Raw genomic sequence first — 4,962 nt, 5'->3', positions numbered from 1 at the left:
CCCCTTCAGATGCATTATGACAACTAGCATTTCCTGTGGCTCAGAGCTTGTACTACTAATAATAGCCGAAACCCAGCGTCTTCCCGCAAGCCAGGCCCTGTTCTGAGGGCTCCACACACAACAGCTCAGTGAGCCCCCGACAGTTATGAGTTTGTATTCTTTTTCTCACAGAGGAGGAAACTACAGCTGCCTAAGATCACACAGCTTTCAGTGACAGTGCCATTTTATGTGCATGATTGTCACAAGAGTCTATCCCACTGGAATGAGTGGGCTCGTCACCTGGTAGATGAGCCCAGCACAGGGAGTGCCATGCTGTGACCAAAGTCCCCCTGGACCTCTGAGAGTCGGAATGTAAATCTGATTGACTCCCCAGCCAGGGCCCTGACCCTTCCCAAGTTCGTCTCCATGCTCAGACCGAGAGGTGCCAGGGAGGGGAGAGTGGGCCTCCTTCTACGGTGGGGAAACTGAAGGGCAGTGTTGGATCAGCCTTGCCCGGGAGGGCGCACCCAGGAAAGGGCAGAGCGTAGCTGGGACTTGAACCGGGACTTTTCATTCAAGGCTGGTGTTTCTCTTGGGCAGCCGCAGCCTCCTGGGCGTCCTTCCCCACCCTCGGCCGACCTGGCCTCCCACCCTCTTCTCCTGGTTCTGGTAGCTCAGTCCTTCCAGCCCTGCCTTCAAGTCACTGCCATAGAACACCTGGTGATGGACATCGGGTTCATAGGAAGAGCACCTCCCCTCCGCCTTCCTCCAGCCCTCCCCGGGTGCCCACCACCGCTGTGAGACTAGCAGGATCAAGTACCCCTTGCAGGGAAAAATGTAAACCCTGTCCCTTCGCCCTCCAGGGTCACAAGTCCCATGACAGCCACTGCATTTAGAGCTGCCCTCCAGGTGGACAGGACAGGGCTGAGGTGACACTGTGAGGATAACTGCAGGAGACATCCTGGTGGGGCTGGGGTGGGACTCAGTGGTGGAGCCTTGCCTAGTGCACGAGGCCCTGGGTTCCATCCCAGCAACGTCAACAACCAAAAAAGAGAGACTCAACCCGGTGGGCAGCAGGACTCGCATGGGATGACGGTGGAGGGGACTGCCGACCCAGGGAGGGGCTTTGGGCTTTATCTACTACTCCTCTTCTGGGGGGGAGGGAGCTGTCCTAGCTCCAGGGTCTCTCCGCCTGGGCTTCGGAGCCTGCCTGTGAGGCCCAGCTCCAGCCAGCCTATCTGCCTCCACCCCAGGCCATCTCCGTTTTGCTGAGGGCCAGTTCAAGCCTTGGAGCTGACATCAGAGAGTGTAGGGATTCCCCTCCCTCGCCCAAACCAGGAGTTCCAGTCTCCATTCTGTCCTAGATCTGCTGTGGGTCTTGAGTAAAGCCTCCCCATCCCCCCAGGCTATCTTGAAATCAGCTCTGAAGCATCTTTCTGCTGCCCCTGAGCTTGGATTTCTACCAATCCCCTGGAGTGCCCCAACAGAAACTCTTATGGATGATCTTTTGTTGTTGTTTTGTTTTTAACCCAGGGGTGCTTTTACCACTGAGCTCTATCCCCAACTCTTTTTATTTATTTATTTATTTTTAAATTTTGAGACAAGGCCTCATTAAGTTGCTGAGGCTAGCCTTGAACTTGAGATCCTCCTGCCTCAGCCTCCCAAGGCACTGGAATTATAGGCCTGCACCACTGCGCCTGGCTAGATGGTTGTTTTCTTTTTTCAACATCCAGGCTTTAGTTTCTCTGTGTAGTCATAGTAGCAGCCCTTGAAGATCGCGGTCACGTTTTCACGAGGACACTGAGGTCCAGGGCAGGCCAGTGACTCACCTGAGGTTTTCAGCAGGGCCAGCTCCACACCAGAGTCCACAACCCAGCCTTCAGTTTCCTTCCTACTGGTTCTCACCCCTCACCACATCCCCTTCTTCGTCCACTGGCTCCGGCCCAAGTCACAGTCCATCAACCGAGACCAACTTGTGAAACGAGGCCCAGGTAGCCAGAGACTAGTCTGGAACCATCCTCCAAGACTCTGAACAGAGGCTGGCCCTGTTTTCAGTGACCCTCTGAGTTCTTGCCAAGGGTCTGCTCCATCCTAGGGCCATGTCAAGCAGCCCAGTTGCCCCTTCCCATCCCTGTCGCAGGGGGTCCAAGCCTGGGCTGCAGCAGAAGTCTAATATGACTTCAAATCTCAGGCTAGTTGTCTTGCTGCTCCTTCCAGGTGACTTACATGTGGCCAGCCACGAGCAGAACCTGGATCGGGCATTTGTGGCAGAAACACATTTGTTCAAAAATGATTAAGAGCTTCCTCTTATTGGCTTCTGGGGACACATCACTGCACTGAACAGGCACAAATTCCCACATTCCTGGAACCCAGAGTCTATGGCATGCCACAAAATTAAAGGATGAATGTTAGATATTAAAAATATAAATATAATTATATTTTTATATAATTAAAGATATAAATATAATTATATTTTATATAAGTCCACCACTTGGGAAGGTGATATTGGAGCAGGGAGGGAAGACAGTGAACTCTCCGGATGTCCAGAAGAACGTTCCAGACAGAAGGAACAGCAAGTATAAAGAAAGGCCTGAGGCAGGAGGGGGCTTGATGTTCTATGAGTCACAGGAAAGCCGAGTTACTGGAGGGAGGGAAAAGGGGACAAGACACAGAGCATGTGAAATATCCACTTGAGACAAGATGTATGGTAAGAAACATGAGCCATATATCAGGGAAGCCAAGTGACCAGGGTATGTGTGCAGGGAAGGCTGAGGAGAGGGACACCAAGAAGACAATGGGAGCCAGGCACAATGGCACACTCCTGTAATCCCAGTGATTCAGGAGGCTGAGGCAGGAGGATCGTGAGTTCAAAGCCAGCCTCTGCAAAAGCAAGGCACTAAGCAACTCAGTGAGATCCTGTTTCTAAACAAAATACAAAATCGGGCTAGGGATGTGGTTCAGAGGTCGAGCATCCCTGAGTTCAACCCCCAGTACCCACCCCGCCTGAAAAAGAAGGCAGTGGGGACATTCTAGCAGAGAGAGCAGCTTTAATAAAGAGAAAGCTGAGTGTTCAAACTTGACCACAAAGTCACCAGAGCTAGAATAGGGTGAGGGTGGGGTGAGGCCGGAGGAATTAGCTACAGCCAAGAGAAAGGCAGAAGAAGCAATGAGGGTCAGGGGCCCAGGAGATTGTAGTCAGAGATGGGGAGAGGGGGTTCAAGATTTAAGAAGTGATTCTCACATATAATCCCAGCAACTTGGAAGGCTGAGGTCGGAGGAGCATAAGTTCAAAGCCAGCCTCAGCAGTTTATCCAGGCCCTGAGGCACTTAGTGAGACCCTGTCTCAAAATAAAATATTAAAAGGGCTGGGGATGTGGCTCGGTGGGAAAGCATCCCTAGGTTCAATCCCCAGCACAGAAAGAAAGAAAGAAAAGATTTGAGAAGGGCAGTAGTTTCAGATGGAGGGTCTTCCACATGCTCAAGGGGGTGCAGGGGGTGCAAGGGGTGCAGGAGATGCGAGGGTGGCCATGGCTCCAGGGTGACAGAAAGGACTTGGGAATGCATGCATGACCAGCCAGTGCTCTATCTGTCCTCACCATCCTTGAGATTTATGTCCCCAGTCCTGCCCCAGCTGCTTGGCAAATGGAGGAAGGAGCTTCTACCGCTAGGGGGCGCTGCAAGGAAACCCGTCTGACCAGGATGCTCCAGGCTGGTTTCCTTCTCCCCCAGCGAACCTCTGATCAGCTCCCAGAGCAGCCGCTGCTTGTTCCTGGCACTCGGTCCTTCAGGCAGCCCTGATGGGCAGTGCCCAAGCAGTGCTTAGGAGGTACGATGTGGGAAGGGGAAGCCCCCTTGGTTTCTGTCTCATAGCAGGGACCCAGCAGGGAAACCCCACAAGTCCTAAAAGGAAAGCGGCAGCGGTGGGTCTTGGGGAAGACCAAGAAACCCCATCCCCTCCCTGAAGATGGGAAATCCAGGGTGGGGCTGAGGGCGGGGCTGTGCTGGAAGGGAGACCGCTGGTTGATGTAGCCCAGCCTAGAAGCACGGGGGATTCTTGTGGGTCCTGGCCCAACCCTGATCCTGACCTCACACAACCCCACCCTGGCCATGAGCTGAACCCTGGTCCTAGCCATAGATGGATCTCTGTCCTTCAACAAGCCCATCCCTGACCAGAGCAGAGCCCCAGGACGTGGGTAGCTCTGACCCCAAACAGACAGACCCAGGATGTGGGTCCCAGACTAGATTCGCAATCCAACCCTAAACCAAATCCTGACCCTGGATAATGGAGCTTTAATCCTATACCTGATTCTGGCCAAAGACTGAGCCCTTGACCTTGGATGGAGCCAATCCTAGTCCCAGACATGTTCTTGGGCCTGGGTCTCTTCCCTCTCTGACCCCAGTTTATAGACAGGTCTGATGCCATCCCTGATATTCATCAGACCCAGCCCCCACCCACCTTGCACCAACACTCATCCCAGCCACCATTGAAATCTGACGTCCCTCTCAGGCACACACCCCCCTCAGCCATCTGGTAAAACAGAGAGGATGAGGATGACTCAGAACCCCTAGTCCCCTTTGGTGGGCAATCCCCTTACCTGGCCATCCATCTTTTGAAGGACAGTGGACTGGTGATGGCTCCCGGGTGATGGTGACAGAGAAGACAAGCAGGAGGGGGTTTGAGTCCCTGGGACCCACCCACGAATAGAGCTGAACAGCATGCCCCAGAAGGGGGCACCGAGGTAAATCCTAGACCTGAGAGCCAGGAGCTCAGATTCACTGAAACCCCAGCTTCCCGCCATCCCCCGTGCCTCCCACCCCCTCTGGGAAGGGAAATTACATTTCCCTATTTTAGCACAAGGGGTGGCGAAAAGCGAATACAAAGTTGAAAGTACAAGTAGGACGGAAAGTGAAACCGGGTGCAACCCCCAGTATAAGACTCCCCCCTACCCAGGAGATGGCTGGACAAAGAGGCTGGGCCCTGAC

This window comes from Callospermophilus lateralis, chromosome 19 (genome assembly GCF_048772815.1).
Source record: "Callospermophilus lateralis isolate mCalLat2 chromosome 19, mCalLat2.hap1, whole genome shotgun sequence".
In the NCBI taxonomy this organism is placed as follows: Eukaryota; Metazoa; Chordata; class Mammalia; order Rodentia; family Sciuridae; genus Callospermophilus; species Callospermophilus lateralis.
Note: the sequence above shows the minus strand (reverse complement) of the source record.